At 42.9% G+C, this 24467-nt stretch overlaps 1 long non-coding RNA gene across 1 annotated transcript in view; it reads right to left on the reverse strand.

The window, feature by feature from the left end:
- LOC116272709 overlaps positions 1-21603 on the reverse strand; it is a 29007-nt gene extending 7404 nt beyond the window's left edge. Inside the window, exons 1-3 of the long non-coding RNA XR_004181319.1 lie at positions 21524-21603; positions 18918-19017; positions 16194-16292 (exon numbers count right to left, since the gene is read on the reverse strand). This is a non-coding gene — a long non-coding RNA (uncharacterized LOC116272709). The remainder of the gene's footprint in view (positions 1-16193; positions 16293-18917; positions 19018-21523) is intronic.
- Between the last annotated feature and the right edge of the window lie 2864 nt (positions 21604-24467).

Consider the following 24467-nt stretch of genomic DNA (forward strand, 5'->3'; position numbering starts at 1 on the left):
TAAATGAAATCCTATTCAGGGTGCTGGGTCTTTGTCCTAATAATTCTCTCTACCTGGAATGTCCTCCTGAGGCCTTCCTCAAATTCTCTAACCCACACTAATCTACTATTTTAATGGGGATGGCATTTCAAGTTTGTGTTATAGAATTTAGCCTATGATTGTATCCCACATTGGCAATATTCTTTCAATATTCAGATAAAGATGCTGTTGACTGTTAGGATCTTTGCTACTCCTAGCACCTATGGTTGCTCAGTGAATACCGAAACTCCTTATAATTAGACACTCAGATATAATATCTAACACCTTTCCAGCAGAAGCTCCATGCATGTTTTAGAGATCAGGATTGCAGTGTTCAGCTTTCAAATAAATCAGCTTAATTCCAGGAAAGTCTGAGTAACTGCAAGAAATTAGTCAGAAAAAATAGAACAAGCAGCCCTGATCGAAGGAACATGAGCTCTTCCATATAGCAAAGTCATTTCCTAATAAGGGTGATAAATTCCCTTGACAGGAACATTTGGGCCTGTCTTTTCTAAAGAGCTCATCCTTCCCCTCCACACAACACACCCTTGCCCTGTTTTTACATGAATTAAATAAGAACTCTTCTACGGGGTTCTTAAATATTTGAGGATGACAGCCTCTGGGATCATTTTGTCCTGCAGAGATTCAAGTGAGTATTTTGGTCTCTTATTGGACTGCTTGCTCTAAGGCAAAGACTTATGGAGGTACTTGTTTTTCCTTTGTTACAAGAAGGACATAAATGCCAGTTAAACCCCAACTTTTGTGGCAGCAACATATGACCCCAAATAACTAGCAATTTTAAGTGGCCCATCAGAACCTTGACTATATAATCTGTTAGGACTTCAGGATTTATGTTTTTATGCATAGTAAAAGTCACCTATCCTTCTTTTATATCCATTCTCACACCACTTTAGTGTCTGCTAACTGCCAGGAACAGTGGGCAGTGGATATTTCCTTTAGCCCTAGCATTCTTTCAACCTGTGACCTAAAACCCTTCATCAGGAATTATTTTAGTGCTCCTTTTTCAGCAGAAGTGGGCAAAAGACAGAAAAATAAACTAACATCTGGAGATTGTTTTTCAAAACATCTAAAAGGATAAACACATAAACACATACTTTTCTCAATCATTGTTGCTTTTATTCCTTCACTCCTTCATTTGACAAATATTTATGGAGTGCCCAAAATATTCTAAGCACTGTTTGGCTGTAGAGATATAAGTCCAGCATAAGTGTGAAGGATTTTACAGACCCATGAGGGAAAGACAAATAACTGAGGAATTTACCTATTGCACTCACTCAAGGAGGAATACCCATGTCCAGAATGATTCACTTTTAGACACTGGGATATCTCACAGCACTAAAGATGGCCCAGTGTCAAATCTTTCAGTAAGGGTTGCAGTGGAAATGTGGTGGTCAACTTCAGTTAATCTGAAAATAAATTTTACTGTTAAAATGTAATCTGTCTGCAATTACAGTAAATGCTCATTCATTTGGAATCTACTGATTTAGATTTTAAGCAACTTACTAAGGTATTTATCTTTGCTATTGATTAAAATTTCTAAATATAATTCCTTCCTCTGTAGATTATAAGCATCTTCGTCATTAACATAAGGAATCTAACTCAAAATTTAGGATTGGTTGGGTTAAGACAAATATACAAATAACTAAAATATAACGGGAAGATAAGAGAATTGTGAGAGGTGTTCACACTCAGAGAAAGAAGGGATTATATCCATTGGAAATAAGGAGACAGTATTTAAATTGTGAAGGCCAGAGAGGATTGGTTGGGAGATATTGGAAGGTGGAAATCAAGTGTTCCAAGAGAACAATGTGTACTAATCAAGAGAAGAATGTGACCAACAGCCTGCCAGAAGGAAAGTACAGAATGTGCCTTAGACACTACAAAATAGTTCAGTTTGATTAGAATGTAGATGTAGGAGACATCTGTTGTTTTTGTCATTCAACCACCATAATCATTCATCCTTTGAGTAGAAAGATACCCCAAATTGTATTTGGAGAATAACCCCTCCCTGCTGTTAAATCTCATCAGGTGTGAGAGAGGTTGACACGCTTCAGCTTCAAGGGTAGGCCCCAACTGGCCAAAGTGATTGGTTCAGTGATGAGCATGTGACCCAATTTAGAGCAATGAGAATCAGACCCAGGATTTGTGTTTGAATGTGGCAAAGATCTAGTTAGAACTCAACTGTGAGAGTTCTCTTTCTAATGGACTACGCATGGAGCCAGCACAGAAGAAAAGCATCCAATGATACAGTGAGAGAGAAATTCGTTCCCAATGAAGACATTTCTGAAGCTGAAGTATTCCTTGAGTATTTCATCAATCAACCAATTATTACTTTAACCAATAAATTCCCTTTGTTTGCTGTGCCAGTTTTGATAGGGATTTCTGTGTCTACTTTAAAATACGTTGCTCAGGCCAGGCGCAGTGGCTCACGCAGGTAATCTCAGCAGTTTGGAAGGCCACGGTGGACGGATCACCTGAGGTCGGGAGTTTGAGACAAGCCTGACCAACATGGAGAAAACCCGTCTCTATCAAAAATACAAAATTAGCCAGGTGAGGTGGCGCATGCCTGTAATCCTAGCTACTCAGGAGGCTGAGGCAGGAGAATCACTTGAACCCAGGAGGCAGAGGTTGTGGCGAGCTGAGATCGCACCATTGCACTCCAGCCTGGGCAACAAGAGCGAAGCTCTGTTTCAAAAAAAAAAAAAAAAATGTTGCTCAAAGAGTTGAATCTGAAGATCTCAGAGGATCCTTACTACCAATATATCATTTTGATTGCATGACCTTCCTGGGTGGGACTTTGATGTAACTTGTGGACAGAATGAGGATGATGCTGGTGCAGATCCCTTCTGACCCTAGGAAGCATCTACAGTGTGTTGCCATGGAAAGAGTATGGACTTCAAATACATAACAGATGTGCCTGCTCCTTAGTGGCATGGTCTTTGGGCAAAGCATTTAATATCTCCTCATATGTATAATGGTGGTGACAATAATTCTTACTTCATTGGGTTGGGGAATATGTAAACTAAATAGTATGTAAAGTTCCTGGCACACAATGGGTATTCGGTAAAAGTTCACTTTTTTTTGAGACAGAGTCTCACTCTGTCGCCAGGCTGGAGTGCAATGGCACAATCGCAGCTCACCACAACCTTCAACTCCTTGGTTCAAGTGATTCTCCTGCTTCAGCCTCCTGAGTAGCTGGGATTAGAGGCACGAGCCACCATGCCCAGCTAATTTGTGTATTTTTAGTGGAGACAGGGTTTCACCGTGTTGGCCATGATGGTCTTGATCTCCTGACCTCGTGATCCACCCACCTCAGCCTCCCAAAGTGCTGGGATTACAGGTGTGAGCCACCATGCCCGGCCAATTCACTCTTTTTATTATGGAAGGCAGCCAAAGAGGAGCAAGAGACACCTGGGTTCAAACTCTACTCTGGCTAGCTGTATGACCCTCAACTAGACAGATGGTTGTTACAGGAGGACAGGGATCATGTCTGTCCTTATTCCTGCTGAATCCACAGTGTCCCTAATAGGCATTTGGTACATGTGTAAATTATTTAAATTTTCTGAGCCTGAAATTTTTTAATTGAGTTAATAAAATATATAGTACAAGACTGTTGTAAGAAATAAATAATATAACATACATAAAACACTTAACTGAATGCCTGGGCCACAGTAAGTGTTCAGTAAATAATAATAATTGCAGGTAATTTTTATTAAGTGCTGACCACATGCCAGTCACTATTCTAAACTCTCTGTGGCCTGGATGACAGAGTTAGGCCCTGTTTCATAAAAATAAATAATAAAAAGCAAACTCTCTGCATATATTGACTCATCTGATTTGCGAAATCCTCTGTTCCCATTTTACAGGTAAATAAACTGAGGCTCTATTTTTATTATCATTGTCCGAAATACTTGATGCCACTTTGGACCCCATGACTCGTGAATCCAGCTCTTTCTGTTCTTAATGTTTGGGACTCTCGAGGCATCTAATTCAGGTTCCATTAAAGGATGGCTTCTCTTTTTCTTTTTTATATTATTAGGAAAAAGTAAACGTTTTTTTCTTTAAAACACAATGAAATTTCCCTCAGTCCTCCTCTTTCCGCCATGATGTCCAGGGAGTAAGGTTGGGCCGTCCGAGGTTCTGTTGCCTGGCAGGAACCCTTTAATTCAAAGATGGCCACCAACTCAATGAGCCAGTCGGCCTTTGCTCTCTCCTGGCTGAGCTGAAGCAGCAACCACGGACCTCCCATCTCCGGGTCTCTCGCTTTCTTTCCCTGAGTTGCCTGCTGCCATCTGCTGGCCGTATTAAGTTGAAATAATCATCACGTTGGTATTTTCCGAGTTTCTAAATGAGGCTCTAACTGCGCCTCAGTACGGTTTTCTGAGGCACCTTCGGGGGCAACCTGAGGGGGCAGTGTTAGCAAACAGGCCAACCTGGCAAGTTTCAAAGCTAAGGGACTCAGGCAAAGGCGAATCTAGCCTAATTTCCATTCAGGAACAAGGGCCTCACCGGTCAAATCAGAAACACTCTCAGGCCATTATCTCCATCCTAAAATGTGCTGTCTTGTCCAGCCTCACGTTTCATATCCCCCGCCCATCTCCACCAATCCTCTGACATTCTTTATCCGTTAAGCTTGCGCAAGACTCGTATTACCATGACAATCATCCACTTAAAAATTTTTTTTGGAAACAGTTCTACATAGAAAAGTTGTAAGAACAGTACAAAGAATTCCCCTTGATCCGTCTCCCAGTATCTGTTTACATTTTTTCGGTTGTCTCAGTAGCTCCTTTGTAGCAAAGAATCAGGCCAGAGTCATACATTGCTCCAGTTGTCATTTTTTGTTTGTTTTTAGTATCTTTCAATCTGTAAGTTGCCACCCTATCCTTGACCTTCATAACTTTGACATTTTAAAAAGTTACATGCCAGGCATTTTGTAAAATGTCTCTCAATTTGGATTCGTCTGATGTTGTCTTATGCCTCAGTTTATGCATTTGTTGACTAAAATAATAACAGATGCTGTGTGTTTTCATTGCATCTTATCTGGTAGTACACCCTTATTGGCCTGTTTCTGATGGTGTTAATTTTGGTTACTTTCACTAAGATAGTATTTGTCAAGATTTTTCCACTGTGAAGTTACTTTTTTTTCTTTTGTAATGGTGTCAGTTTCCTATTGCTTCTGCAACCTGTTACCACAAACTTAGTGACTTAAAACAACACAATTTTAATAATCTTACAGTTCTGAAGGTCATAAGTCTGAAAGGAGTCCCACTGGGCTACAATCAAGGTGTCAGCAGGGCTGTGTTCCTTCTGGAGGCTCTAGAAGAGAACCTGTTTCCTTGTTTCCTCCAGCTTCTATTCCTTGGCCCCTTCCTCCATCCTCAAAGCCAGCAGTGTTGCATCTTCAAATCTTTCTCAGACTCTGACTCCTGTTTTCATCATCTCATCTCCTTCTCTGATTCTCTTGCTGCTCTCTTTCACTCACAAGGACCCTTGTGATTACATCAGACCCACCTGAACAACCTCCCCATCTCCAGATTATTAATTTACTCACACCCACAAAGTCTCTTTTGTCATGTTCACAGGTTCTGGGGATTTGGATGGAGACATCTTTGAGGGGCTATGATTCCGCTCCTCTGCAACTTTGAGACTGTGGAAATTCCTGTTACTTACCCCACTTTCACGCATAAGTTTTAGCATCCTTTGATGCTTCCTGCCTAATTATTGCTATAATTATTACTGATGCCAAATGGTGATTTTCTAACTCTATAACTCCTTTTACATTTATTAGTAGGCTTTCTAATACACAAAGGAAGTTTCTCTTCTCCCCATTTATTGAGTAATTCATTTATTTATACCAATGTGGACTCATGGGTTTCTTATTTGGTTCAATAGATTATGCTTTATTACTACTGGCATTTTTTGATGTATGAATTGTTGTGGATTTGACCAGTGGGAGCCCCTTCAAGCTGCCTTTTGTGTCCTTTTAATATGTCCTCATCTTGCTTGAACACCTCCTTATTTTTGGCCATGAAAATATAGATAGTCTAGACTCATCTTGTAATTTCCCTGCCCCAGTCCTGGAAGCAGCCATTTCTCCAAGGAGGCCTGGTTCATTTTGGTGGAGAGAGGGGTTTGCAAATCAACATCTGGGTAGTAGGTGTACTCATGGCTCCCAGTTCTTTTCAGTTGACAGAGCTGTATGTATATGTATGTATATGCACACATTTACATCTCTATTACATTACATCTCTATTTCTCTATTTGTATATATTGAAAACCAAGAATTTTCAATACTTCTAATTTCAATTCAACACCCAAGGGTTTGTTCAAGGTTTTCTTCTTTCCATATTTATGCTTCTCTTGTGAGAAATCTGGCTTAGATTAACCTTTGATATATTTATGTATTTGCCCAATCTTCCTGTATGTGACCTCTTTTTTTTTTTTTTTTTTTGAGACAGTCTCACTCTGTCGCTCAGGCTGGAGTGTGGTGGCACGATCTCAACTCACTGCAACCTCTGCCTCCTGGGTTCTAGTGATTCTCCTGCCTCAGTCTCCCAAGTAGCTGGGGACTACAGGTGCACACCACCATGCCTGGCTAATTTTTGTACTTTTTGGTGGAGACAGGTTTTCACCATGTTGGCCAGGCTGGTCTCAAACTCCTGACTTCAAGTGATCTGCCCGCCTCGGCCTCCCAAGGTGTTGGAATTATAGGCATGAGCCACTGCGCCTGACCTCTAGCTGGTCTCTTTGGCCCTGCTGGACTGCCGCTCCTTCTTGTATAGGCTATCTCGGCTCAGGCCTGTCTCCTCCACTCTGCCTGCCTTGTTTGGGTCTACCTAATGGCTTTTTGAGGAAGGAAGGGAGGGAGGAAGGGAGAGAGGGAGGGAAAGGGAGAAAGGGAGGCAAAAGTTTTTTTTCTAAGGGAAGGAAAGCAAAGAGATGATTGTGTACTTTTGTAGTTTTTACTTTCTTTTTTTTTTTTTTTCTTGAGATGGAGTCTTGCTCTGTCACTCAGGCTGGAGTGCAGTGGCATGATCTCGGCTCCCTGCAACCTCCGCCTCCTGGGTTGAAGTGATTCTCCTGCCTCAGTCTCCTGAGAAGCTGGGACTACAGGTATCCATCACCGTGTCCGGCTAATTTTTGTATTTTTAGTAGAGACGGGGCTTCACCATGTTGGCCAGGCTGGTCTCGAACTCCTGACCTCGTGATCCGCCCACCTCGGCCTCCTAAAGTGCTGGGATTCCAGACATGAGCCACCACACCTGGCCTAGTTTTTACTGTCTAGTTTTAGAGATGGAGTCTTGCTCTGTCACCCAGGCTGGGGTGCCATGGTGTGATCATAGCTCATTGCAGCCTCAAACTCCTGGGCTCAAGTGGTCCTCCCACCTCAGCCTTCCAAAGCAGTTGGGATTACAGGCATGAGCCATTGCACCTCACCAATCACATACATTTTTTTTTTCTTTTTCTTTTTTTTGAGACCCTCTGTCTCCGTCTGTCGCCCAGGCTGGAGTGCAGTGGCAAGATCTTGGCTCACTGCAACTTCTGCCTCTCAGGTTCAAGCAATTCTCCTGCCTCGACCTCCTGAGTAGCTGGGATTACAGGCATGTGCCACCACGCCCGGCTAATTTTTTTTGTATTTTTAGTAGAGATGGGGTTTTATCATATTGGTCAGGCTGGTCTCGAACTCCTGACCTTGTGATCCACCTGCCTCAGCATCCCAAAGTGCTGGGATTACAGGCGTGAGCCACCGTGCCTGGCCTTTTTTTTTTTTTTTTTTTTGAGACGGAGTCTCACTTTGTCACCCAGGCTGGAGTGCAGTGGCACAACTGACTGCAATCTCTGCCTCCCAGGTTCAAGCAATTCTCCCTGCCTCAGCCTCCCAAAGTGCTGGGATTACAGGCACTTTGAGCTACTGTACCCGGCCAAGCACGTACATTGTTTTTTCTTTTTCTTTTCTTTCTTTTTTCTTTTTCTTTTCTTTTTTTTTTTTTCTTTTTTTTGAGACGGATTCTTGCCCTGATGCCCAGGCTGGAGTGCAGTGGCACGATCTCGGCTCACTGCAACCTCCATCTCCCGTGTTCAAGCAATTCTCCTGCCTCAGCCTCCTGAGTAGCTGGGATTACAGGCACGTGCCACCATGCCCAGCTAATTTTTGTATTTTTAGTATAGACAAGGTTTCACGATGTTGGCCAGGATGGTCTCGATCTCCTGACCTCGTGATCCACCCACCTCGGCCTCCAAAAGTGCTGGGATTACAGGCGTGAGCCATCTCACCCAACCCAGTCCCGTACATTTTTAATGGACCTCTTACCACTATCATAATAAATTCTTTGTTTGATGGTTATTTTCTCCACTAAAAGAAGAACTCCATGAAGGTAACAACCATGCCTGCTTTGCTCATTTATGGATTGAAACCCAGGCCTAACATGATGGCTGTTTATGCCTAGCACGTTGTAAGTACTTGAGGTTTTTGGATAAATGATTAAGTTGTGTAAAACAGCAATAGCAAAATTACAACTATTGAACAGTTTATAACATAACAGACATAAACAATGACTAGTATCTACATAGTCCAAATCATCTGTGAGCTTTCCAAACTAGAAACCAAATTATGACACCTTCTTAATGTCTCTAAGGCTGAGTGTCCTGCTGTAAGGAGATCTTACTTATTGAGCTTTTGTTGTTATTAAACATTTCTTTGGTTTTGGAGTTTCATATTGTTTATAATAGATTTTTTTGAACTAAGGATTTCAATACAAAGCTGTACTTCAGGACAATTTCAAATATTACTGTCCTGTAGCATTCGGTAAAATTGATGTTGGCCACTGTCTTAGTCCACTCATGTTGCTATAACAAAACATGCTTTAGACTGAGCAGTTTATAAACAGTAAAATGTGTTGCTCACAGTTCTAGAGGCTGAGAAGTTCACAATCAAGTTTCTAGCAGATGTGCTGTCTGGTGAGGTTTCTCTCACCACAGTTGGTGCTTTCTATTAATAGTTGTGTCCTTACATGGCAGGAGGGACACACAAGCTCCCTCAGGTCTCTTTCACAAGGCACCAGTCCCACTGGTGAGGACTTGCTCTCATGACCTAATCACCTCCTAGATACCCCATCTCTTAATACTACCACACTGGGGACTAGGTTTCAACATACAAATTTTGGGAGGTCACGAGCATTCAGACCATAACAGTCACATAGGCAAGACAATGGTATGTTCCAGAGTTTCATTGTGAGAAATCACTGTTATCATACTTAGCGGCATGGCAACAAAATGGGCATATTCAGTTGCTTCCAGGCCTGTCCCGTCACTCTCCTACAAATTTTTGTTAAATAGCTGTAATCATTTCCCCCCAACTTCTACCAGCAAATGTCAGAGCCACTGTTTACACTGCATGTGTTTCCCCTTTCCTCTCTCTTTCTTCCTTTTAGACACAAAGTCCTAATGCATTTGTGCTTTTCCCAAGTAAAAGGCGTCTGTTTCAGTGACTGATGGAAATAAACAGCTGGACTCTTCCAGGGGACGCATTAGGAAGTAATGGACATGCCGAAACGCAGCTGTCACAAGGGCTGAAAGTAGTTTCTTAGCACAAAGGCTACAACTTTAGGCATAAAGAGCCACGCCTTTTTGCTTCTCTCAGAAAACCTGCCGCTCAGTTACTTTGGTTCCGTGGAAAATAAGTGTAAGTGGTGCTTAACTTCCTCCCAGAAGTTATAGCATCAGCTAGGAGCAGGAAGGAGGCTGGTGCAAGAACTCAGAGGCTACTTTGGGTGCCAGAACCTTTCAACCTCTCATTAGTCTCTATGGTGAGGCCCAGAGTGCCCCCTCTACCCCTAACACCCCAGGTACAGCCATGGCTGCCTGGCTTTGTAGACCCAGAAAAGGTAAACATTTGGAATCCCGAGGTCTACTGACTCTAGGCCCTGGGGGAAGCAATGAATTGACTTCTCCATTTTTAACTGTTGTCAACCTAAATTACAGAGAGAGACTGTCTAAAAGACAAGCTATTTATTTGGGAATAGATCATTGCAATGGGAATATGCGTACCATAGTAAACCATGTACATATTCAGGGAGGTAAAGGAAGACAAAGGTTTTTGAAGGAAAAAAAGAGAAGGATTACCTAATTGTTTTGAAATAATTATCCTTGGCTACAAAGATCAATAACAAGGATGATGCCAGTTTGAGGTTGGACAGGCAGTTGTTGGGCAGATGCCCTTGCAGAAATATTTTTCGTATAACGTTGTGATGGCTTTTGTGTAAGGTTGTATTTTTTCCAGACTCTTTTTTGTTATCAGGCACACAAGCATGAGAACCCTCTCTACATGGCCTTCCTTGGCTCTATTTGTCAAGGTTTTTTTTTTTTTTTTTTGAGATGGAGTCTCTGTCGCCCAAGCTGGAGTGCAGTTGTGCAGTCTTGGCTCACTGCAACCTCTGCCTCCCGGATTCAAGCAATTCTTCTGCCTCAGCCACCTGAGCAGCTGGGACTACAGGCACGTGCCACCACACCTGGCTAATTTTTGTATTTTCAGTAGAGACGGGGTTTCACCGTGTTGGCCAGGCTAGTCTCTAACTCCTGACTTCGTGATGTACTTGCCTCAGCCTCCCAAAGTGCTGGGATTACAGGTGCGAACCACTGCACCCAGCCTGTCAAGGCTTTTTTTAAAAAACATTAATGGCTACATTTTTATTGTGATGACTTTCACACTGTTCCATCTGCAACTAGACTTCCTAATCCAATCTTTCTCAACCCTGGCTGCCTTAGGAATGATCTAGAATCATTTATTTAAAATACCAGTGCCCAGAAACTATGAGCAAAGATTCTGATCTCATTGGTTTAGGAGGGGCCCAGGACTAAGTCCATTTTAAAGAGTCCTGGTGATTCCTCTGTGCAGCCAGGGCCCACTCCGCCACCTCCCAATTCCCCCTTGATCCTTGTACAGGTGTGTGAGAGTACAATCAAGAACACCCTGGAACCTGAGCTTTTCCTTGAGCCACACTGATTCTCAACCTGGGTACACATTAGAATCATCTAGAGATCTTTCCAAATCCCAGTGCCAGGCTGCTTCCCAGATGAATTATGTCTTACTCTCTGGGGGTGGAACCCAAGATCTGTATAAGTTCCTCAGGATATGAAAACAGGTAGCCATATTTGAGAGCCACTGAGCTAGCATGTTTCCATAGGGCCTTCTGAGACACTCAAACCACCAGTGGTAAAGGACCAGCTTTGTTTTGTTTTGTTTTGTTTTTGTGTGTGTATGTGTGTGTGTGTCTGTGTGTGTGTGGTCGTTGTTGTTTTTAACTTTTAATCCTTTGCTGACAGTTTTGTAAAATACAAAGAAATAACTCACTAGAAAAATAAGATGAAAAAGCAGACATACAAAATACAAACCTAGATTTTGTATTAGATTCAAAGACACAAAATTGCTTTTAAAATTTTCTAAACAGTCTCAATTTCTGTACTTATCTTGTCATAGACTATAATAGTTTGCAAACTGAAGCTGGTCTTTGGGCTACACTTTAAATAACACTGTTCTGAGAAATTCATTTACAAGGGATATAAATAGGTGTTGTGTGGTGGTGTGGGGGGATGGGGATAAAATAGATTTGATAAATACAGCAAGTGATATCCTGTTTAGGACATCAAAGGCCCTAGGCTATTAATTACTCTGAGAAGTTCTGAGATAACAAAAACTGTTTAGCTTCATTTAATTCAGTGTTTCCCAGTCTTATAGGATGGGGACACTCCCCTGACCCCAGCCCAGCAATACCATTAACACATTTATGAAGTATCTTAGTATGTTTGGGCTACTATGACAAAAATACCATAAACTAGATGGCTTATAAACAACAGAAATTTATTTCTCACAGTTCTGGAGGCTGGGAAGTCCAAAATCAAGGCTCTAGCAGATTTGGTGTCTGATGAGGGCCCACTTCTTTATAGATGGCACCTTCTCATTGTATTCTCACATGGTGGAAGGGGCCAACAGCTCCCTTGGGCCACTTTTATAAGTGCACTAATCCCATTCATGAAAGCTCCACCCTCATGATCTAAACACCTCCTAAAGATCCCACCTCTTAATAATCTCAGTCATTTTTGCACGGGGGATTATATTTCAACATATGAATTTTGGGGTAATACAAACTTTCAGAATATAACATGAAGTGTAATCTGTTTAATGATTTATTCTCAATCATATGAAGCATGCTGACTCACACACAAAAAAGAGAGAGACATCTTTATCAAACTGTTCCCACATAGCCCTCTACCCAGCTGTGCCTCATTCATCTGTAGCTTGACTCTCAGTGACTGGCATTAGCAGCAACCCAGTGACCAAGCTAGAGTTCTCCCTCTTTCTCATCCTGATATCCTGACAGCCACGTAGCCTGGCCAGCTTTTCCACCAAATGTGTCTGAGTCTGTTCACTCATGTCCACTAGTACTCCCTGGTTCAGGCATATCTAAACATCATGGTTTCTCTCTCAGATAGTTGAAACATCTTTTTTACTGGTCTCCCTGTATTTTGTGCCCAGTCTCCCTTTCTCTGCCCTTCACACTGGAACCAGAATGATTTTTCTGAAATTCAAATCTGATCATGTCACTTCCCTGTCCATTGACTTCAGTGTCTTCACCCTAACAAAAAATGCTTATTAGGATCTGCCTCTGCCTACCCCTCCAGCCTCAACTTTTGTCACTTCCCATTTACTCTACTGAACTGTTAGCAGTCCCCTAAATACATGGGAGCTTCCTCCAGCTGTTCCCACCTCCCTCTCTGACCCTGCCCTCTCTGGCTAATTCAGAATTCAGGGTCAGCATAGAGATCCCCTCCCTGAGAAGCTCTCCTTACCCACCCAGACTAGTGTTATGTCCTTCTTCTCTGATCCCTCAGGACCACTCATCATACATACTGTGTTGTGATTGGCTGTTGACCCTATTCGAGGAGTCATCTAGTCGAGCTCCTTCAGGACAGGGTGTTTTTTTCATTGCTCTAGCCTTAGCACCTGGCCCCCTGCCTAGCACAGACAAGATAATTCAGTACATACTTGTTGGAGCCAGGCATGGTGGTACACACCTAAAGTCCCAGCTACTCAGGAGACTGAGGTGGGAGGATTGCTTGAGCCTAGGAGTTCAAGTTCAGCCTAGGCAACATAGTGAGACTGCACCCCCATCTCAATTTAAAAAATTACATACTTGTTGAATTAAGTAATTAATTAATGAGCAAATGAATTGTATACCATTCTATTCCTGAACCACAGAGGCCCTTGAAGAGCTCTGACAAATGCACTTTAGTATCTCAGAAAGTCCCCAGTCCCAGCCCCGTACTTGTATTCCAAACGTCATCATCAATCACTAGTTACTTGAGGGCTCTGCATTATCCTTTTCTCAGAATTCTGTCTCTACTCAGCTCCTTCAGCCTGACATCTCTGTTGGATCGTCTGCCTGGTTTGTAGTTTAGGTTGTGCTTCTTTGAAGCTGCCTCTCATGATTCTTGGAGCCATAGTTCACATCCCAAGGGATATCTGGGATCTCCATTTCCCGACCTAAGCTCAGCAATTTGGGTTCGCAGTTTTCCTGGGAGGAGTTAGGGTATCTATTGCTGAGCCATTGCACCTACCTAACGCATTCTTCCAGACCAGCTTAGTGTAGTGGACTTTCTGAGACTTTCAGAATCATAAATCTGCCAGGCTGGTTACTCTCTCTGCCTACTCTCCCTCCCTTCTCTGCCCTGCTCTGTGCAGCACACTGACTTCCACATACCATGGTTTTCTGATGGATTTAACTAGCAAGATACCATCAGTGATTAGTAATCAGAGGAGAGACAAATCTGGAATATATTCCTTTGCTTTTTCCTGCTGGGCTAGGGTTTTTGTAGTGCCTGAATTCCTCTATACAGCTCTTGTGGGCTGGCTCTCTTCCAGGGCTCCAACTCTTACCAGCTTCTAGGAACACCATTCCCTACCCTTGTTCCATTCAGGTGGGGATCAAGGGTGGCAGTGGCTCCTTGCTGATGTGAATCCCTGGATGCTTCATGGTCTCCCTTAACCCTGTCCACACCTCTGTAAATAATCCCTTGATTAAACTCCTTTTAATTCACTCATTAAGTTCACCATCTGTGTCTTACTGGGACCCTGTCTGGTGAGATCCTCATCTAGTACAATAGCTTCACTTCACAGCACACAGGTTGAGCAAGTAGAATTGAGGTCTCCTGGACAAGTCCATGATCTTTTCCTCCCTACCGTCATCACCTCCCTTGTTCCAGAATCTAGAATAGAAATATTAAGCATATAATAATAATAATAATAATAAATAGCTATCATTTGAGTTCTTAAAAAATATGCCACAAGTTGTGACAAGTGTTCTATATAAATGATTTCATTTAATTCTTATAGGAAGCCTGTGACACAATGCTGTGAGGCAGGTTTTATTTATTATTCTTATTTTTTTAATGAAAAACTTGAGTCTTACAGAGATTAACTAATTTGGCAGAAGTCATGCAGCATAGAAATGGCAGAGCAGAGATTTTGGTCTGACTGCTTGACTCCAAAGTAGGTACTTTTATAACTAGTGGATTATTTGCTCTTGGGATGACCCCATCACACTGACTTCCTCCCCCCCCCCCCCCGAGACAGAGTCTTGCTCTGTCACCCAGACTGGAGTACAGTGGCGCGATTTCGGCTCACTGCAACCTCCACCTACCAGGTTCAAGTGATTCTCCTGCCTCAACCTCCCGAGTAGCTGGGACTACAGCTATGCACCACCATGCCTGGGTAATTTTTGTATTTTTTAGTAGAGACAGGGTTTCACTATGTTGGCCAGGCTGGTCTTGAACTCCTGACCTCGTGATCCGCCCGCCTCAGCCTCCCAAAGTGCTGGGATTACAGGCATGAGCCACTGCGCCCGGCCTTACACTGACTTTTTGAGCTCACTATCAGTGTAAACTCCATCAAATGATAGATGTGGTCTGGCTGTAGCCTGCTGGGAAATCAGGAAGACTGGAAAGCCAGCCTAGGAAACAGCTCTAGAATAAGGAGTACTTGAACAAAGGAGTTGGCAGAGATTCAGAGTTTAAAAGGAGATGATGGCATGTTAGAAAAAGAAAGGGTGGAACAGGTTTCAGGCAGAAATGCTGCAGGTAATTTACATCATTCTCCTAAAAGTGACCACCCTCAGTGCCCATAAGGTTAAGTAACAAGAGTTCCCAAAATGAAGTCAGACTTGTTCTTCAATCTTAAACAGTGGGAGAGCATATCTGGCCAGTGTATTCACTGGAAGCTATTGCAAGGTATCTAGGGCAGAGTTAAAATAAACATCTGTTTATCCCTGCTATCTCCAGGTGAAGGAAAAGTAAACATGAGCCTTTGAATTAGGAAAGACCAAATATCCCGCTCTTACAATCCTCTGTTCTCACATGGCCCAAAATGGATCACTTTATTTTGTCACTTATTTGTTCCCCAGTAAGAGTCAGAAACCTGAGTTCTGTACTTTTTTCGGGATCCTGATATATGTCGCTTGAAAAAAATTATTACTTTCTGCTATTTATAAAAATATATTTTGTGGAAATTTAAAAAATACAGAGAGAAAAAATGAAAGAGAGATTAATTTCATCATCTAAAGGAAATCACTGATTGCATGTTGATGTATAATATGGTTTTTTTTTTTTTTTTTTTTTTTTTTTTGAGACGGAATCTCGCTCTGTCGCCCAGGCTGGAGTGCAGTGGCCAGATCTCAGCTCACTGCAAGCTCCGCCTCCCAGGTTTAAGCCATTCTCCCGCCTCAGCCTCCCGAGTAGCTGGGACTACAGGCGCCCACCACCTCGCTTGGCCAGTTTTTTGTGTTTTTTAGTAGAGATGGGGTTTCACCGTGTTAGCCAGGATGGTCTCGATCTCCTGACCTCATGATCCGCCCGTCTCGGCCTCCCAAAGTGCTGGGATTACAGGCTTGAGCCACCGCGCCCGGCTAATATGGTTTTTAAACTGTGCTCCAGAAAACTTGGGATATAGAAGTGTCTGGCCCATAGCACCCAAGAGAACACATGGACAGCGTTTCAGGTCCCCCTCTTGGATTACAGCAAAGCTGTTCTCTTTACTTTCCTCTGTGATTTCGGGTTCTGCAGAAGATTTTTAGCTGGTTTAAAAAGGCGTGAAAACTACTTACCTACGTCTTCCTTTTGAATGGCTTCCTACTATGTAGCTAGTTGATAATTTGTTAAACCATCCGTCCAAAACCGGACAAGCTCCATCTTCGGAGAGGTATCTGGGAGAGGACAACAAGAGGTAATCAGTATGAGAAGGTTTTAAATACTCTCCCAATCAACCACCATGGCATTTATTTCACTAGAGTTGAATTCAAACCCTCCAGTTCCCAGACTCCTTCAAACTGTCAGCCTGAAATACCACAGTTTCCTTTTCCATCAAATATTTGAGTAAATTCACGTCCATGAAGAATAACCATTTGAGGAAAGAAAAATTATGACATTTAACAAATATCTGTGATTTTTGCCCCTCACAATGAGTTCAGAACTGTGAATAATCCCTATGTTCCTTCCTAACATGCTTTCCTAAGAAATACGGATAGTTGGGATTTTTTTTTTTTTCTGTTCTAAATTACAGAATGAAGTTCTTGGTGTCAGCAGTATTTCCACACCATAGAATTAGCTGCAGATGAAGAAAATGGACACCCTGTGTTATAACCATGCTCTCAAGCCCGCTTTATAATATGTTCCCTGGTGGGTGAAGTTGTTATCAAGTACGTACCATCATGAGTACTTTTCAGTGGAGAACTATGATTTCAAAAGCACTACATTGAAGAGGTATTGATTTTGGAAAACTATTAAATATATGATGATGGAGCCATCACACCCATGAGAAACAGTGAATGTGCTCAACAGAAATTGCATGTCTAGAAGGAAGAGCACAGCTGGAGTCACGGGAGGAGAAAGAGAAAGAGGAAGCCATGGTTCCAATCACGATGCTGTTCCCTTCCCTCTGCCAGACCACAGTGCCTGTTAGGAGGCTCAGGTTGCACATCCTATCAATGCCTACCCTTAAGGCTTAGACCCCTGCCTTCCAGACCCATCCCCATTAAGAGCATTTTGTTTGTAGAATAACTTTCAAAATTTTCCTTTTCTTTTTGGAAGTGGCAATTTCCCAATTTATTACTCCAGTTTTAGCAGTTTTGCCTCTACTCATAATTGCGTGGTGACATTTTAGAGGTTTAATTCATTTTGCAATACTAAATAGTTCCCCTTTAATCGTTCATGTCAGACACCTATTCACATTTCTTAAAAATTTATAAGATGATTCTAATCTGTCAGAAAAAAAGCCTCTTTAAAATTCAGATTATTAACTTGCTGCTGGTTCTCCATGTTAATGTGTTTTCCATCAGTCACTGCTGTCACAAAACTATTTGCACAAGGTTTAATATGCGGAAAGTCATTTTATAGTTTTACATGTGGGAAATGTTTTTCTATACTCCCCCATACTCCCCCAATCTTAAAAATACTGTCTGTCAACTACTTCTATTTGTTATGCTATCCCTTATCTTTGACCCTTCTTAGTCTCTTTCTTCTTAAGAAGCTGCTGACCGCTGCTGTGGGAAATGAGGCAGCAGTATATGCAGTGGTTAAGAGCATGACTTTGTAATCAGACCTGGTCTGTGCCTCAGTGTGACCTCTTCCTAGCTACGTGACCTTGAGCAAGTCAAAATCATCTGAGCTTCAGTTTCTCCAACTGCTAAATGGAGCAACAGTACTTACCTCTGAGTCAACATCAAGGTGAAGCCCCCAGCATGGCCGATAATAACTGCTTTTGAAGTTCTGGATGCACACACATACACATGCGCGTGCGCGCGCACACGCAGACAGAGAGAGAGAATATATGTCTGTTGACATAGTGGCAAAACTACTGTATGTCCATTATTTTCAAAGAAGAATGAGTTAAGAGCCATTTCCATTACTCACAGGTACAACTGAAATAAAGCCTTAAGAGAAGATGGAAATTGGAGATGGAAGTCTATCTTCATCTGTGGAACTGGAAATACACTAGTGTGTAGTTTATCAAGACAAGTAAATAATATGAAATGAGTTACAAGATATCATTAGACATTGTTATGGACTGAGTGTATCCTTCCTGAATTTATATCTTAAAACCTAATCACTGGCCAGGCGTGGTAGCTCACGCCTGTAATCCCAACACTTTGGGTGGCTAATGCAGGCGTATCATGAGGTCAGGAGATTAAGACCATCCTGGCTAACACGGTGAAACTCTGTCTCTACTAAAAATACAAAAAATTAGCTGGACATGGTGGCATGTGCCTGTAGTCCCAGCTACTCGGGAGGCTGAGGCTTGAACTCAGGAGGTGGAGGTTGCTGTGAGCCAGGATCACGCCACTGCACTCCACTCCAGCCTGGGTGACACAGCGAGACTCACTCTAAAAAAAAAAAAAAAAAAACAAGGCCGGGCGCGGTGGCTCATGCCTGTAATCCCAGCACTTTGGGAGGCTGAGGTGGGTGGATCACGAGGCCAGGAGTTCAAGACCAACATGACCAACATGGGGAAACCCTGTCTGTACTAAAAAATACAAAAATTAGCTGAGTGTGGTGTCGCGCACCTGTAGTCCCAGCTACTCGGGCAGCTGAGGCAGGAGAATCGCTTGAACCTGGGAGGCAGAGGTTGCAGTGAGCCGATATCGCACCAGTGCACTCCAGCCTAGGCGACAAAACAAGACTCTGTCTCAAAAAACAAAAACAAACCTAATCACCAGTGTGATAATGTTAGGAGGTAGGGCTTTTGGGAGGTAATTAGGTCATGAGGGTGAAACCCTCATGAGTGGGATCAGTGCCTTTCTAAGTAGAGATGCAAGAGCTTGGCTCTCACCTACCTCTGCCATGTGAGGATATGATGAGAAGGTGGCCATCTGCAAACCAGGAAGAGATCCTCTGCTGCCAGTGACTTGCTGCCAGACTTTCCAACTTCCAGAACTGTGAGAAAAAAAGTTTGTTGTTTAAGCCACCCAGTGTATTGTATTCTATTATAGTAGTAGCCTGAACTAAGACAGACATTGTAAAAATTATTTCTCATGCTCTTCCATTTATAAATACTCTTAGTTAATTTCAAATCAGATTTCTGATAGACATGGTAAACACGAAGCTAATAAGCAGTGAACTGGTAAGGTGGTTTGTGCCTGTAATCCCAACTACTTGGGAGGCTGAGGCAGGAGGATTTCTTGAAGCCAGGAGTTGGAGACCAGCCTGGGCAATAGAGAAACTTGTTTTTTTTTGTTTGTTTGTTTTTAAATTTTTCAGTGGTTCTTTATTCATAAACCTGATGCAAGTTTACAAAATTTACTGTTACACTGCCAGATAAATCTGCAATGAAAAATAAAATCCAAAAAACAAAACATGCCAAATGTGCAGCTATCAATCTGTTTGCCATCAGGATATTAAATAATTCAATAATGTATTCAAGATTTAGCTTTAGGTTTAAGGAACTTTAATGCTTTAAAGAATTCTGCCTTGTCACTTGTTATCTGAGCAACCAGCAATCAGAACTTTATACAAATGTAACCAAGTGAACGAGAATACCAGAAATTAAATAAATAAATAAATAAGCTGGGTTTGGTGGTGTGCACATGCAATCTTAGCTATTTGGGAGGCTGAGGTGGAGGGACTGCTTGAGCCCAGGGGAGTCTGAGGTTGCAATGAGCTATGATCGCACCACTGCACTCCAGCCTGCACCACAGAGTGTGACCCCATCTCTAAAAAAAATTAAAAACTAAAAAGTACTGTTAAAAAATCAGTGACTATTACTCCAAACCTAACACATGCTGATGGTAATGTAACAAATATGAGATAATGCCTGCTGGCGTAGCAGAGAGAGGGTTGGGTAAGGATCCTGGCTCTACATCTATTTGCTCTGGGGTCTTGGGTGAACAACTTGAACCTTCCTCATCTGTAAAATATGGGTAGGTGTAAATATCTCACAGAAGTGGATGTAAAACTACCTGCCCCTAGGCCTGGTCCATGGAGAGTGCTCAAAAGTGTCAGCCCCTCCCTTCCAAAAGCGTACAGGATTTGTGAAGAGAAATATTAAAAGTAATTGCAAAAACTGCAATTACTTTTTTATCAACCTAATAATTAAAAAATTGTAGTTCAGCTGCTAGGATGCTAAATGCAATCGAGGGCAAAGAGGGAGAAATGGGCACTTCCAGAACAGTGAGTGAAGACTCTGGGAGGAGGCGTCAAATACAGTAAAGTGGTGGTGATGGGAACAGTATCACCAACACCCCCCAACCCAGACACACATACACAAAATCCAATTTTCTGCCTTCAGTGAAGGAGGGCCTACGTTTGGGCACTAGAACTTCCTAAAGAGCATGATGCCATCCAGAACCCTGTCATCGTTTGCTTCAAGATGGAATGCTTTGGCTTGTGAATCCTAAGCAGCAGACTGGTGCAAAATGTCTCAGTTTCCCCTTCCAAAAAGCCAATGAGCTGAATATGCTCAGGACCAAGAAGGCAGGCCCCGTCTCATTGCTTTCCACACTGTGAAACAGGAGGAGCCCTGCCTTCTGCTGCTCGGCGTTAGAACTAGCACCTCGTTGGTTGGGCGCAGTGGCTCACACCTGTAATCCCAGCACTTTGGGAGGCCGAGGCAGGTGGATCACGAGGTCAGGAGTTCGAGACCAGCCTGGCCAAGATGGTGAAACCCTGTCTCTACTGAAAATATAAAAATTAGCCGGGCACCTGTAATCCCAGCTACTCAGGGGACTGAGGGAGGAGAATCGCTTGAACCTGGGAGGAGGAGGTTACAGTGAGCTGAGATCGCGCCACTGAACTCTAGCCTGGGCAACAGAGCAAGATTCCATCTCAAAAAAAAAAAAAAAAGAACTAGGCCCTAGCACTTCATTCTTGTCTTCAACAGTTGTATTTCAGTTTTTAAAAAGCAAGAGTGAGGGTGCTTCAAACAAAACACACCTCCTCTGCTGTCTCATTTAGCCTGATAACTCCCATTCTCTCCTCTTCTTGCCTGCTTTGGAACCCAAAATAAGTTCAGCTTCCAGCCAGGGAATCTCATTGGCAAATCAATAGCGGCTCGAGGCACCCCTGGCAGACAGCTGCCCCCTCTCCTGGTGAACTCTGCTTTCCCTGCACTGCACGGCACTCTGAGGCTATGCGTTTTTTTTCCCTTTTTTACTTTTTCTCTTCTCTCCAACTGTAGCCAAGGAAACGCTCATGGGAGGAGAAACAATCCTGAGAAGCTAATTGAGGACCAAATTGGGCTTTTGAATCTAAGCGGTGTGTGTTAACACTCATGCCCTCTGCAAATGGCTTCTGAAGCCACAAAAGGCTTTCTTTCCTTAGTTTACTCTCTGTAACAGCTAGACATTTCTATCTGTTCCAGGGTGTCAACAAAAGAAAGAACTGTGGTCACATCTTCCTTTTTCTCCAGAGAGCAACAAATCGAGTTAGACGGAAAAATACTCACAGATATGCTTCCGAAAGCTCAACACTTGCCAGCCCTGATGTGTTGCAGTAGGAAGATCAGCAGCCTCAGACAGGGCCTCATGGGCCACCGTAGAGAGAAAGAACTGTTCCTGCTCCCTACACGAACTGGGCCCAGAGCAGTGGGAGTGGCCAAGGTCATCAAGGAAGCTCATTATATTGGGAGCTCCCAGTTTTCCCAACATCAGGGCTTCCTGGGGGCTTCTGTGCAATAAGCAGGTGGTGAAAGAGTGTGAAACTCTGCCACTTGGAACCGCTGAAGGAAAGCAGGACAGCCATGCTCCAATGAGAAAAGCATTCTCATGGAGAAGAGATTAGGCTTATTCTAAGTGAACTTGAACCTACTACTAGGGTCTAGATTCAGATATCAGTATTCTAAAAGATTGAATTGTTCAAAGAAAATGATTATTCTAGGAGGTAGAAGCATTATAAGAGGGGCTGTACTGACCAACTTTCAAAGCTTCTGCCAATCCTGAGGTTCTACGTCCCGCTTCTCCCCCACTTCCATTTTGGTTTGAACACCACACATTATTCTAGGGGCACATTCTATGTGGCCCACCAGGTGTCTTGGGCTAAACCGATGAACTCATCTCTCTCTCTCTCTCTGTCTCTGTCTCTCTCTCTCTCTCTGACACACACACACACACACACACACACACACAGTCATGGTGATTGATTCAGTAATTACTGGGTATGTCTTTTGAAGTAAATCATAATAATTTGCTAGGAATATCGAAACAAGTGTCCTCTTTCTTTTTTTTTTTTTTTTTTTTTTAGACAGTCTCGCTCTTGTTGCCCAGGGTGGAGTGCAATGGCACGATATCGGCTCACCACAACCTCTGCCTCCCAGGTTCGAGTGATTCTCCTGCCTCTGCTGCCCGAGTAGCTAGGATTACAGGCATGCGCCACCACGCCCGGCTAATTTTGTATTTTTAGTCGAGACAGGGTTTCTCCATGTTGGTCAGGCTGGTCTCGAACTCCCGACCTCAGGTGATCCACCCACCTCAACCTCCCAAAGTGCTGGCATTACAGGAGTCAGCCACCACGCTCGGCCAGTTCTCTTTCTTTTATGCTAAATAAGAGTAAAGAAGAAAAGGATCTTGATTGCTGTTGGCAGATATTTTTGGAGGACCACTCCAAAAGTCATCTTTAGGAGGAAGCCAGAAATGGGGGAAGAAAGGAAACAAGGTCCTTGGTGATGTGAAGTCATGAATCAATCCTTACCTTAGGCTAGATCTACCTTTGGACCTTTCAGTGCAAACATCTATAAAATCTCTTGATTATCTGAATCAGTCTTAGTTGGGATTTTTGTTATTTGCAAATAAAAGCACCTCAACCAATGTAAGGGCAATAGTGAGACGTGTACTTCTCAGTCCCTAACCTCAGAGAAAGAGCTTCCAATATAGCTAGGAAGATGAGACATTTTTATAGGATAACTAGAGTGACACAGAGGAAGAATATAGATATCAGACATTGAGAGGTGAAGCCAGCTGGGCTTCTGGGTCAGGTGGGGACTTGGAGAACTTTTCTGTCTAGCTAAAGGATTGTAAATGCACCAATCAGCGCTCTGTGTCTAGCTAATTGGGTGGGGACTTGGAGAACTTTTGTGTCTAGCTAAAGGATTGTAAACACACCAATCAGCACTCTGTGTCTAGCTAAAGGTTTGTAAACACACCAATCAGCACTCTGTCAAAACAGACCAATCAGCTCTCTGTAAAATGGACCAATCAGTGCTCTGTAAAATGGACCAATCAGTGCTCTGTAAAATGGACCAATCAGCTTTCTGTAAAATGGACCAATCAGCAGGATGTGGGTGGGGCCAAATAAGGGAATAAAAGCAAGCCACCCTCGGCAGCAGCAGTAAGGTGAAGATTTGTTTTTTTTTGTGGTGTGTAGTAAGTGTCGTTTCTGCTCACTCTTTGGGTCTGCTCTGTCTTTGTGAGCTGTAACACTCACCCCGAATATATGTAGCGTCACTTCTGAAGTCAGCGAGACCAGGAACCAACCAGAAAGAAAAAACTCTGTGCACGTCAGAGCATCAGGAGGAGTAAACGTCGTACACGCTATCTTTAAGAACTGTAACACTCATCGGGAGCCTCCGCGGCTTCATTCTTTAAGTCAGTGAGACGAAGAACCCGCCAATTCCGGACCCAGCATGACTGCATAAGATACGGTACCAAATGGGTGTCACAAAACCATGACAAACCATATGAAAGAGAGAAAAGAATGCTATAAGCTACTCAGGAAAAGGTACTGTGACTTGCATCTTTCTTTCTTCTATTAAGCAGGGTGAGGCCTCCTTAAGAGCGTGGTCTCTGGAGTCAGATTGCATACGCGTAATTCTCAGCTTGTCTTAAATCCCACCTAAATGGTGTAGACTTAAATTCCATTTGCTAGTTTTGTGATCTTGGGCTAGTAACTTTTCTGCACCTTAATTTTCTGATTTGCAAAGTAGGTATAAAAAACACAGTAATTAGGGCTGGGCGCTGTGCCTCATGCCTGTAATCCTAGCAGTTTGAGAGGCTGAGGCAGGTGGACCACGAGGTCAGAAGTTCAAGACCAGCCTGGCCAGGATGGTGAAACCTTGTCACTGCTAAAAATACAAAAATCTGCTGAGGGTGGTGGAGTGCGCTTGTAATCACAGCTACTGGGGAGGGTGAGGCAGAATTGCTTGAAACCGGGAGGCGGAGGTTTCAGTGAGCCGAGATGGTGCCATTGCATTCCAACCTGGGCAATACAGCGAGAGAACATCCCCAAAACAAAACAGTAATTACTTTTTCTTCTTGTGAGAATTGAGTGAGTGAATACAGTAGTGCCTGGTACATCATCAGCATGCAGTAAGTATTCACTATGACCTTAATTCAATAAACAATTTTTGAATACCTATGGTGTACTGAATAGTGTGTGTGAGATATATTAATAGTGAA

Source organism: Papio anubis, unplaced genomic scaffold (genome assembly GCF_008728515.1).
Source record: "Papio anubis isolate 15944 unplaced genomic scaffold, Panubis1.0 scaffold17, whole genome shotgun sequence".
Lineage (NCBI taxonomy): Eukaryota > Metazoa > Chordata > Mammalia > Primates > Cercopithecidae > Papio > Papio anubis.